Below are 12,214 nucleotides of genomic sequence, written 5' to 3' on the forward strand. Positions count from 1 at the left end.
CAATACCTTCTGTGTGTCAGGGCCAGAGATAGGAAAAATATAAGTGCAAACTAGTATATTTTTTCCATAATTTTTAATACTTTTTCTATAGAAGGTGTCTGCAGTGACTTGTGACATCTGTGCAATACCTTCTGTGTGTCAGGGACAGAGATAGGAAAAAAATAAGTGAAATCTAATTTCCTTATTCCATACTTTTGCGTACTTTTTCCATATACAGTGCTTGCTGTGAACTGTGACATCCGTGCCACATCTTGTGTGTCAAGTGTGCATATAACATTTACTATGAAGAAGGCGAGTATTAAGGGACGGGGAAGTGGCAGTGATGCTGATGGTTCATGCAGAGGGTGTGGCCCTTGGTGCGTTGAAACTGTGCCTGCTGCCAGAGCACAAGAAAAACAATCATCCACGATACCTAGCTTCATGTCCCAGTTTGCAGGGCGTCACAGGACAAAACTCTTGAAATCAGACCAGTGCGACCAGGTGGTCGGTTGGATTGCAGCAGATAATGCTTCCAGTCGGTTAAGCTACACCCTGTCTTCCACCAAGTCCAGTCTCAGTAGCCAAGAGTCTGGTCAACAGAATCCTCACCCTGATCCTCCTTCCTCCCATCATGGAGAGTGTGGCCAAACAAGTGATCCCACACTCGGAAATTCCGAGGAGCTCTTTTCATTACTTGATTTGGCCCTCTCGCCAAGCACGCTTGAAGAGGGACATGAGATCTTGTGCCCTGATTCTCAACCTCTTGAGCATCCACAGTCACAAGAACATGACGTTGGGGAACGGCAATTAGTGATAAATGAGGTGGATGATGATAAGACACAGTTGCCAATGAGTCAACTGCAATTACTGTCTCAACAGGTTGCTGAAGAGGATGACACACAGTTGTCAGTCACTGAGGGTGTTGTTAGGTCAACAAATCAGGAGGATGATCAGAGTGAGGAAGAGGAAGAGGAGGTGGTGGACGATGAGGTCACTGACCCAACCTGGGAACGTGGAAAGCCGAGCGAGGACAGCAGTACAGAGGAGGGATCTGCAGCACCGCAACAGGCTGGAAGAGGCAGTGGGCAAAAGGGAGAAGGCGGGCCCCCTTGCGTAAATCTCCCTTGCCAAGGGGTAGGTGTTCCGCAGTATGGCGCTTTTCTGAGGAAAGTGTGGACGACAAAAGAATAGTAGTTTGCAACCTGTGCCACACCAAAATGAGCCGGAGTGTAAACACTAGCAACCTCACCACCACCAGCATGATCCGCCACATGGCATCCAAGCACAGTAATAAGTGGGACGAACGCCTGGGTCTATAATCTGTGTCTGCGGGTCACACCACTGACTCCTCTTCCCCTATGGTACGTGCTGGCCAATCGCCTGTCGAAGGCGCAGGCGAGGATGCTTCCCGCCCTGCACCTGGACCTTAGCAAGCACCATCAGCGACCACATCCACTTGCCTGTCCCAGCGCAGCATCCAAATGTCATTACCCCAGGCATTTAAACGCAAGTGCAAATACCTAGCAACCCACCCACAGGCCATAGCACTAAATGCGCACCTTTCAAAATTACTGGCCCTGTAAATTTTGCCATTTACACTTGTGGACACTGAGGCCTTCTGCAGCCTGATGTCGGCGGCTGTCCCGCGGTACTCTGTCCCCAGTCGCCAATATTTTTCAAGGTGTGCCATGCCCACCTTACACCAACATGTGTCCCGAAACGTATTATACGTATTTTAGACAACACAGATTACTGGGTATTCACCCTTCTCGACCCCCACTACAAAGAGAACTTCTCATCTTTCACTCCTCAGGTGGAGAGGACGAGAAAAACGGTGCAATACCAGAAGGTCCTTGTTGAAAAATTGCTCCAAAAATTTCAATCTGATATTGCTGGCGGCAGAGTCCGTACTTCCTTGGGCAAACGAGGAGTGGAGACAAGAGGTACACACAGCAGTTCCAACAGAGGCAGGGCAACACTCTCCAAGGCCTGGGACAGTTTCATGACACCCCACCAGTACCCTCACCCTGATGCGCGGCCTAGAGTCACAAGGAGGGAAACGTTTTGGAACATGGTGAAGGAGTACAGTACCTAGCAGACCGTGTCAGCGTCCTCAGTGATTCCTCAGTGCTTTACAACTACTGGGTGTCCAAGCTCGACATGTGGCACAAACTGGCGCTCTACGCCTTGGAGGTGCTGGCCTGCCCTGCCGCCAGCTTTTTGTCTGAGTGGGTATTTAGTGCTGCTGGCGGCATTATAACAGATAAGCGTATCCGCCTCTCAACTGAATATGCTGACAGGTTGACTCTTATAAAAATGAACAAGGCCTGGATTGCCCCAGACTTCTCGACTCCACCAGAGGAAAGCGGATGAACAAAGGCACTTTAAATGTGTTGTTTAATGTACTCAATACACTGTATTCCCATGCACCCCTTCCACCACAAAAAAGGGTATATGGTTAAATCTTCCTTTTCTCATCCTCCTCCTCCTCTTCCATCATATCAACATGCTTATTCGTCGCATATAATGCCCTCGCATATATTCACTCGCATATCATGTTTTACAGGGTCAGCCCAACTGCAGGCCCTCGTATATAATGTTTTACAGGGTCAGCTCACCTGCAGGCCCTCGCATATAATGTTTTACAAGGTCAGCTCACCTGCAGGCCCTCGCATATAATGTTTTACAGGGTCAGCTCAACTGCAGGTCCTCGCATAAAATGTTTTACAGGGTCAGCTCATCTGCAGGCCCTCGCATATAATGTTTTAGAGGGTCAGCTCAATTGCAGGTCCTCGCATATAATGTTTTACAGGGTCAGCTCACCTGCAGGCCCTTGCATATAATGTTTTACAGGGTCAGCTCACCGGCAGGCCCTTGCATATAATGTTTTACAGGGTCAGCTCACCTGCAGGCCCTTGCATATAATGTTTTACAGGGTCAGCTAACCTGCAGGCCCTCACCTACAATCTTTTACAGGGTCAGCTCACCTGCAGGCCCTCGCATATAATGTTTTACAGGGTCAGCTCACCGGCAGGCCCTTGCATATAATGTTTTACAGGGTCAGCTCACCGGCAGGCCCTTGCATATAATGTTTTACAGGGTCAGCTAACCTGCAGGCCCTCACCTACAATCTTTTACAGGGTCAGCTCACCTTCTGATGACGACAGCAAAGTCCTGCCTGTTGGTACTCTGGCGCATTATACGCATTTTAGACAACACGGATTACTGGTTGTTCACCCTTCTCGACCCCCGCTACAAAGAGAACTTCTCATCTCTAATTCCTCTGGTGGAGAGGACAAGCAAAATGGTGCTGTACCAGAAGGTCCTTGTTGAAAAATTGCTCCAAAGTTGATAGGGCAGACATCCAAATGGATCGTCGCCGTCACGGGGACGTGCGATCGCCTAGAAGTTATCTAGAGTTAACAAAACGGCAGCAGGTCGGGCAAGACTTACAAAAGTCTTCCACTTCTTTGAATATGCTGGGCCAGTAAAACCGCTGTAGAATACGATCCTGAGTTTTCTGCAGCCCCAGATGACAGAACTGCCTCGGAGTCCTGAGATTAAATGGGGCGACTGCCACACTCCAAAAAATCTCAGATGAAGCGGACGCCCCTGCCAGCTGCATCCACCGTTCCATGGGTAGAGGAGTGGTCCCGTGCTGGCAGCGGCCCAGCACTGGAACCGACTACCCTACCACAACCACGGCTGTCGGCATGCCCACATCCACTCATGATCAATTCTGCAAACACTGTGTTTTTAAATACCAAAAAAATATAGAAAAAAAATGAAGAGGGAATTTGGGCTAACTTTATTGGGTTTGGGGAAATGGGGCAAAAATGAAATAAAATAGACACGAAACCCAATGACACTAAAGCACCAAGCAAAATACATTTTTTTTATTTTTTTTCTTCAGACGAAGGACGATGACAATAATCCCTCCCTAGCCCACGAAATCCTAAGAAAATGACACTAAAACACCAAACAAAAGACTATTTTTTTTTTCCCACAGACCAACGACGACAATAATCCCTCCCTACTCTATCACATGAAACACTAAGACAATAACACTAAAACAGCAAGGAAAATACTTTTTATCAGCTACACTCACTAACTAACCTATACTGACTATCTCCCCTTAACTAACTATGTGTATTATATATTTGAGCTAACTAACTAACTAACTAACTAACTATATAATGTCCCTAACACCCTGCACTTGAACCTATCAGCTACACTAATCACTAACTAAGCTACACTGACTATATCCCACTAACTAACTATCTGTATTATATAATATATATGAGCTATTTAATGTAATGTATGATGACACAGCAAAGCACAACACTCCTTTCTCTATCACAACTGCAAAAAATGCAGAAAATGGCTGCTGGCGAGGTTCTTATATAGTAAGGGGTAGGCACCTTTCCTATTGGTTGCTAGGGATGTTGCTAAGCTATGACAAAGATACTGTAGCCTTCTCATTGGCACACAAGCTAGAAGCAGGGAGGGATCATGTGTGCTCGTGAAAAAGAAAAATAGAATATTTGCGATTAGCGCTATATTCTAAATATTTGCGAATTCTCAAAGTTCCGATATTCGCGATAAAAATTTGCAATACGAATATTCGCGCTCAACACTATTGAAAACCCCTTTATGCCTAATTATATATAATGCAAAAAACTGTGATGGAATTGATGTTCTTGAAGTTTCATTGTATAACTAAGATGACAATAATAATCTTTTATTTTTATTTTTGTAATCGAGTAGAACAACAGAAATATACAGCAATGGTGTGAACCCACCATAAAGTTGCCTAATTCTTTTTAGATGCATTGGGAAAAATATTAAACTCGGTTACAAAAATGCACACACCCTTTTAATATAATCCTTAAATAAAATATTTCTATTTTTTTTACAGCTCAGTTTTCCTGCCGCTTTGTGTGGAATGTTTCTGGTTGTTGGCCAGTAGGTATTGAATTAGTAGTGACTAATGAGGAACTATTTGGCTTCTTATGTTATTTTTTGTGATCAAAATGAGAGCTGAATTGGTTGTAACATGGCCGGTGATCTGCCCCAGGCATGGACTTCTTCATCTGATGAAACTGTCAACACCTCCTTGGACCTTGTCCACTGACCCCGTCCTCCTGAGGAATTGTTTAGCTCCTATCTGGAATGGTCCCATTGGATTGATGCATCTGTTCACCCCTCTCTTGACCTGTTCATTTACTTCTCTGTTTACTTGACATCTGCAAAACTAATCTACAGGCAACCTGAACTTCCTCCCGAAGTGTTACCTACATACAGTACTGCTACTAATTATATTACTCTGACTACTTCATGAGGATTTTCACCCGGCTGATTTGTGCTCTGCTACACAATGTGGGATCTATTTTACTGCTGTCTGGATAAGCATTTATAGTCTGTATATCCTCTGTTATTTATTGTAATATCACTATCATCAAATTCACAATGCAAATCCATGGGGACAATAAATGCATTTTAGGCTAAACCATTGCTCTTCGGGCCATTTATCTGCAGTGGCAGTCAACCAGACCTGGAGCTGCTCTTTCTTAGCAGGTCTTTGTCTAAGCAGAGGACTCCTTTTCCTCTACGGAATTTATATGCTCTTCTAGCAGGACATGCAAATGGAGTTTTCTTTAGTCAACCACCCTTTTAGCATATGTGCTTCTTTTAATGCATTTTAATTTGAGCAATATTGGTGAGTGGTTGGTGATACAGCAAAGTTACATAATTAGTACACTGCTTGGAGCTCCATGATTCCTGCTCGCATTCATAGATGGACATGATAAAATTTTGGTTGCCTTCAGGCACCAGTAGGGGGAGTTATTTTTAAATACGAATTCATACAGCTACAATTTAACTCAATGTTAAATCTGTTTTTAAAATACCCCCTAGTTGCAGAAGCAAGCCTGCAAAATGTTATCCATTAACTTTATGACTGTGTGATGAGTTGAATTAGATTGGAGTCCTGCATCTTGTATCTCCTTAATAAACTGTTATTTATTAACCTAGTCTGATATTCAACCTCTTCCCACCCTTTACCCTATATATGGTGCCAGTGGGAAATCGTAGGTGTCAGTTGCCGTACATGCAGGCGTGATGATAACGTTGGCTCAGGAGCTAACCTCCCAATCAGCAGCAAATTCAGCATCCAGCTGACACACTGCTGCAACTGCCAGGATCAGATATAACTCTGATCTCAACCTTAGTGACTGTGTCTAAATAGTTAGTTAGATAGGGGCTCCCTCTGTCACACCATTGCACCATCCTATCCATGTGATGCAATCTCAATTTGCTGATGGGTCTGTCCTGGCATCTGGGTGCCTCTAGGTATGCCATATTTGCAAAACTAGTAAGCCCTGCCAGAGCGAAGAAATATTAGGATGCCTGTCAGAATTATGCAGATAGGCATAATGCACTGTAATACAGATGCGTTGTTGTGTATTATTTTAGCAATCAGTTCTCAAAACCAAGACAGTTGGCTTGGATGTGTATATCAAGCACTTTTGAAATAAATACAGAAAATATATAATAAGTACCTCAATAATCGTATTCAAGACACAGACAAATACATAAAAACACTTAAAAAAAATGTACAATTCTTCTAACAACCACTTGGGGCCACCAACATGATAAATGTTGCCCCCCACTCAATATGCCCTCTATTTGGAGAAACAATAAATAGCCAGCCTACTGTCAATGAAAATGTGCAATGCAATATACAAGCTGCAGAGTCAAAGTACAAGTATACACCCTATATGTGCGAGTAAAAAAACCCTCTTCTCACAAATGAAATGAACTTATAAGAAGATAAAAGGATTCAGTCTGAACACATTTGACCCAAAGTGCCCCAATTACCCGGAAAAGTCATGTATGACACTCTGAGGTCTCCTAGGACTGTATCCAACCCCATCCAAGTTCTTTAGCATCAAGAGAGCATTAGTAATGTCAAAGTGACAGTGACATACAGTATATGGCTATAGGTGAACGGGTGGAAGCCGGAAGTAACAAACAGTCTGTTTAATAACACACTGATCTTTCAGATTTTTGTTTTACATTTACAATTAAAAAAAATATTCATTTTTGGTGACAGATGCCTTCTTGTTTTCTGATCTTTAACCACCTCAGCCCCCAGTGCTTAAACACCCTGAAAGACCAGGCCACTTTTTACACTTCTGACCTACACTACTTTCACCATTTATTGCTCGGTCATGCAACTTACCACCCAAATGAATTTTACCTCCTTTTCTTCTCACTAATAGAGCTTTCATTTGGTGGTATTTCATTGCTGCTGACATTTTTACTTTTTTTGTTATTAATCGAAATTTAACGATTTTTTTGCAAAAAAATGACATTTTTCACTTTCAGTTGTAAAATTTTGCAAAAAAAATGACATCCATATATAAATTTTGCTCTAAATTTATTGTTCTACATGTCTTTGATAAAAAAAAAATGTTTGGGTAAAAAAAAAATGGTTTGGGTAAAAGTTATAGCGTTTACAAACTATGGTACAAAAATGTGAATTTCCGCTTTTTGAAGCAGCTCTGACTTTCTGAGCACCTGTCATGTTTCCTGAGGTTCTACAATGCCCAGACAGTACAAACACCCCACAAATGACCCCATTTCGGAAAGTACACACCCTAAGGTATTCGCTGATGGGCATAGTGAGTTCATAGAACTTTTTATTTTTTGTCACAAGTTAGCGGAACATGATGATTTTTTTTTTTTTTTTTTTTCTTACAAAGTCTCATATTCCACTAACTTGTGACAAAAAATAAAAACTTCCATGAACTCACTATGCCCATCACGAAATACCTTGGGGTCTCTTCTTTCCAAAATGGGGTCACTTGTGGGGTAGTTATACTGCCCTGGCATTCTAGGGGCCCAAATGTGTGGTAAGGAGTTTGAAATCAAATTCTGTAAAAACTGACCAGTGAAATCCGAAAGGTGCTCTTTGGAATGTGGGCCCCTTTGCCCACCCAGGCTGCAAAAAAGTGTCACACATCTGGTATCTCCGTATTCAGTAGAAGTTGGGGAATGTGTTTTGGGGTGTCATTTTACATATACCCATGCTGGGTGAGATAAATATCTTGGTCAAATGCCAACTTTGTATAAAAAAATGGGAAAAGTTGTCTTTTGCCAAGATATTTCTCTCACCCAGCATGGGTATATGTAAAATTACACCCCAAAACACATTCCCCAACTTCTCCTGAATACGGAGATACCAGATGTGTGACACTTTTTTGCAGCCTAGGTGGGCAAAGGGGCCCATATTCCAAAGAGCACCTTTCGGATTTCACTCGTCATTTTTTACAGAATTTGATTTCAAACTCCTTACCACACATTTGGGCCCCTAGAATGCCAGGGCAGTATAACTACCCCACAAGTGACCCCATTTTGGAAAGAAGAGACCCCAAGGTATTCGCTGATGGGCATAGTGAGTTCATGGAAGTTTTTATTTTTTGTCACAAGTTAGTGGAATATGAGACTTTGTATGAAAAAAAAAAATATATAAAAAAAATCATCATTTTCCACTAACTTGTGACAAAAAATAAAAAATTCTAGGAACTCGCCATGCCCCTCACGGAATACCTTGGGGTGTCTTCTTTCCAAAATGGGGTCACTTGTGGGGTAGTTATACTGCCCTGGCATTTTCCAGGGGCCCTAATGTGTGGTAAGTAGGTAAATGACCAGTGAAATCCAAAAGGTGCTCTTTGGAATATGGGCCCCTTTGCCCACCTAGGCTGCAAAAAAGTGCCACACATGTGGTATCTCCGTACTCAGGAGAAGTTGGGGAATGTGTTTTGGGGTGTCTTTTTACATATACCCATGCTGGGTGAGAGAAATATCTTGGCAAAAGACAACTTTTCCCATTTTTTTATACAAAGTTGGCATTTGACCAAGATATTTATCTCACCCAGCATGGGTATATGTAAAATGACACCCCAAAACACATTCCCCACCTTCTCCTGAGTACGGAGATACCAGATGTGTGACACTTTTTTGCAGCCTAGGTGGGCAAAGGGGCCCATATTCCAAAGAGCACCTTTCGGATTTCACTCGTCATTTTTTACAGAATTTGATTTCAAACTCCTTACCACACATTTGGGCCCCTAAAATACCAGGGCATTATACCTACCCCACAAGTGACCCCATTTTGGAAAGAATAGACCCCAAGGTATTCGCTGATGGGCATAGTGAGTTCATGGAAGTTTTTATTTTTTGTCACAAGTTAGTGGAATATGAGACTTTGTATAAAAAAAAAAAAAAAAAAAAAAATCATCATTTTCCACTAACTTGTGACAAAAAATAAAAAATTCTAGGAACTCGCCATGCCCCTCACGGAATACCTTGGGGTGTCTTCTTTCCAAAATGGGGTCACTTGTGGGGTAGTTATACTGCCCTGGCATTTTCCAGGGGCCCTAATGTGTGGTAAGTAGGTAAATGACCAGTGAAATCCTAAAGGTGCTCTTTGGAATATGGGCCCCTTTGCCCACCTAGGCTGCAAAAAAGTGTCACACATCTGGTATCTCCGTACTCGGGAGAAGTTGGGGAATGTGTTTTGGGGTGTCTTTTTACATATACCCATGCTGGGTGAGAGAAATATCTTGGCAAAAGACAACTTTTCCCATTTTTTTATACAAAGTTGGCATTTGACCAAGATATTTATCTCACCCAGCATGGGTATATGTAAAATGACACCCCAAAACACATTCCCCAACTTCTCCTGAGTACGGCGATACCAGATGTGTGACACTTTTTTGCAGCCTAGATGCGCAAAGGGGCCCAAATTCCTTTTAGGAGGGCATTTTTAGACATTTGGATACCAGACTTCTTCTCACGCTTTGGGGCCCCTAGAATGCCAGGGCAGTATAAATACCCCACATGTGACCCCATTTTGGAAAGAAGACACCCCAAGGTATTCAATGAGGGGCATGGCGAGTTCATCGAAATTTTTTTTTTTTGGCACAAGTTAGCGGAAATTGATATTTTTTATTTTTTTCTCACAAAGTCTCCCGTTCCGCTAACTTGGGACAAAAATTTCAATCTTTCATGGACTCAATATGCCCCTCACGGAATACCTGGGGGTGTCTTCTTTCCGAAATGGGGTCACATGTGGGGTATTTATACTGCCCTGGCATTCTAGGGGCCCTAAAGCGTGAGAAGAAGTCTGGAATATAAATGTCTAAAAAATTTTACGCATTTGGATTCCGTGAGGGGTATGGTGAGTTCATGTGAGATTTAATTTTTTGTCACAAGTTAGTGGAATATGAGACTTTGTAAGAAAAAAAAATAATAATTCCGCTAACTTGGGCCAAAAAAATGTCTGAATGGAGCCTTACAGAGGGTGATCAATGACAGGGGGGTGATCAATGACAGGGGGGTGATCAATGACAGGGGGGTGATCAATGACAGGGGGGTGATCAGGGAGTCTATATGGGGTGATAACCACAGTCATTTATCACGCCCGTGTAAGGCTTCATTCAGACGTCCGGATGCGTTTTGCGGATCCGATCCATCTATCAGTGGATCCGTAAAAATCATGCGGACGTCTGAATGGAGCTTTACAGGGGGGTGATCAATGACAGGGGGGTAATCAATGACAGGGGGGTGATCAGGGAGTCTATATGGGGTGATCACCACAGTCATTGATCATGCCCCTGTAAGGCTTCATTCAGACGTCCGGATGCGTTTTGCGGATCCGATCCATCTATCAGTGGATCCGTAAAAATCATGCGGACGTCTGAATGGAGCTTTACAGGGGGGTAATCAATGACAGGGGGGTGATCAGGGAGTCTATATGGGGTGATAACCACAGTCATTGATCATGCCCCTGTAAGGCTTCATTCAGACGTCCGGATGCGTTTTGCGGATCCGATCCATCTATCAGTGGATCCGTAAAAATCATGCGGACGTCTGAATGGAGCTTTACAGGGGGGTGATCAATGACAGGGGGGTAATCAATGACAGGGGGGTGATCAGGGAGTCTATATGGGGTGATCACCACAGTCATTGATCATGCCCCTGTAAGGCTTCATTCAGACGTCCGGATGCGTTTTGCGGATCCGATCCATCTATCAGTGGATCCGTAAAAATCATGCGGACGTCTGAATGGAGCTTTACAGGGGGGTAATCAATGACAGGGGGGTAATCAATGACAGGGGGGTGATCAGGGAGTCTATATGGGGTGATAACCACAGTCATTGATCATGCCCCTGTAAGGCTTCATTCAGACGTCCGGATGCGTTTTGCGGATCCGATCCATCTATCAGTGGATCCGTAAAAATCATGCGGACATCTGAATGGAGCTTTACAGGGGGGTGATCAGGGAGTCTATATGGGGTGATCACCACAGTCATTGATCATGCCCCTGTAAGGCTTCATTCAGACGTCCGGATGCGTTTTGCGGATCCGATCCATCTATCAGTGGATCCGTAAAAATCATGCGGACGTCTGAATGGAGCTTTACAGGGGGGTAATCAATGACAGGGGGGTGATCAATGACAGGGGGGTGATCAGGGAGTCTATATGGGGTGATAACCACAGTCATTGATCATGCCCCTGTAAGGCTTCATTCAGACGTCCGGATGCGTTTTGCGGATCCGATCCATCTATCAGTGGATCCGTAAAAATCATGCGGACATCTGAATGGAGCTTTACAGGGGGGTGATCAGGGAGTCTATATGGGGTGATCACCACAGTCATTGATCATGCCCCTGTAAGGCTTCATTCAGACGTCCGGATGCGTTTTGCGGATCCGATCCATCTATCAGTGGATCCGTAAAAATCATGCGGACATCTGAATGGAGCTTTACAGGGGGTTGATCAATGACAGGGGGGTAATCAATGACAGGGGGGTGATCAGGGAGTCTATATGGGGTGATCAGGGGTGATTAGGGGTGATCAGGGGCTAATAAGGGGTTAATAAGTGACGGGGGGGGTGTAGTGTAGTGTAGTGGTGCTTGGTGGGACTTTACTGAGCTACCTGTGTCCTCTGGTGGTCGATCCAAACAAATGGGACCACCAGAGGACCAGGTAGCAGGTATATTAGACGCTGTTATCAAAACAGCGTCTAATATACCTGTTAGGGGTTAAAAAAAACACATCTCCAGCCTGCCAGCGAACGATCGCCGCTGGCAGGCTGGAGATCAACTCTCTTACCTTCCGTTCACAGGAAATCTCGCGTCTCGCGAGAGGACGCGCCGGCGCGTCC

This window comes from Bufo bufo, chromosome 4 (assembly GCF_905171765.1).
Source record: "Bufo bufo chromosome 4, aBufBuf1.1, whole genome shotgun sequence".
NCBI lineage: Eukaryota > Metazoa > Chordata > Amphibia > Anura > Bufonidae > Bufo > Bufo bufo.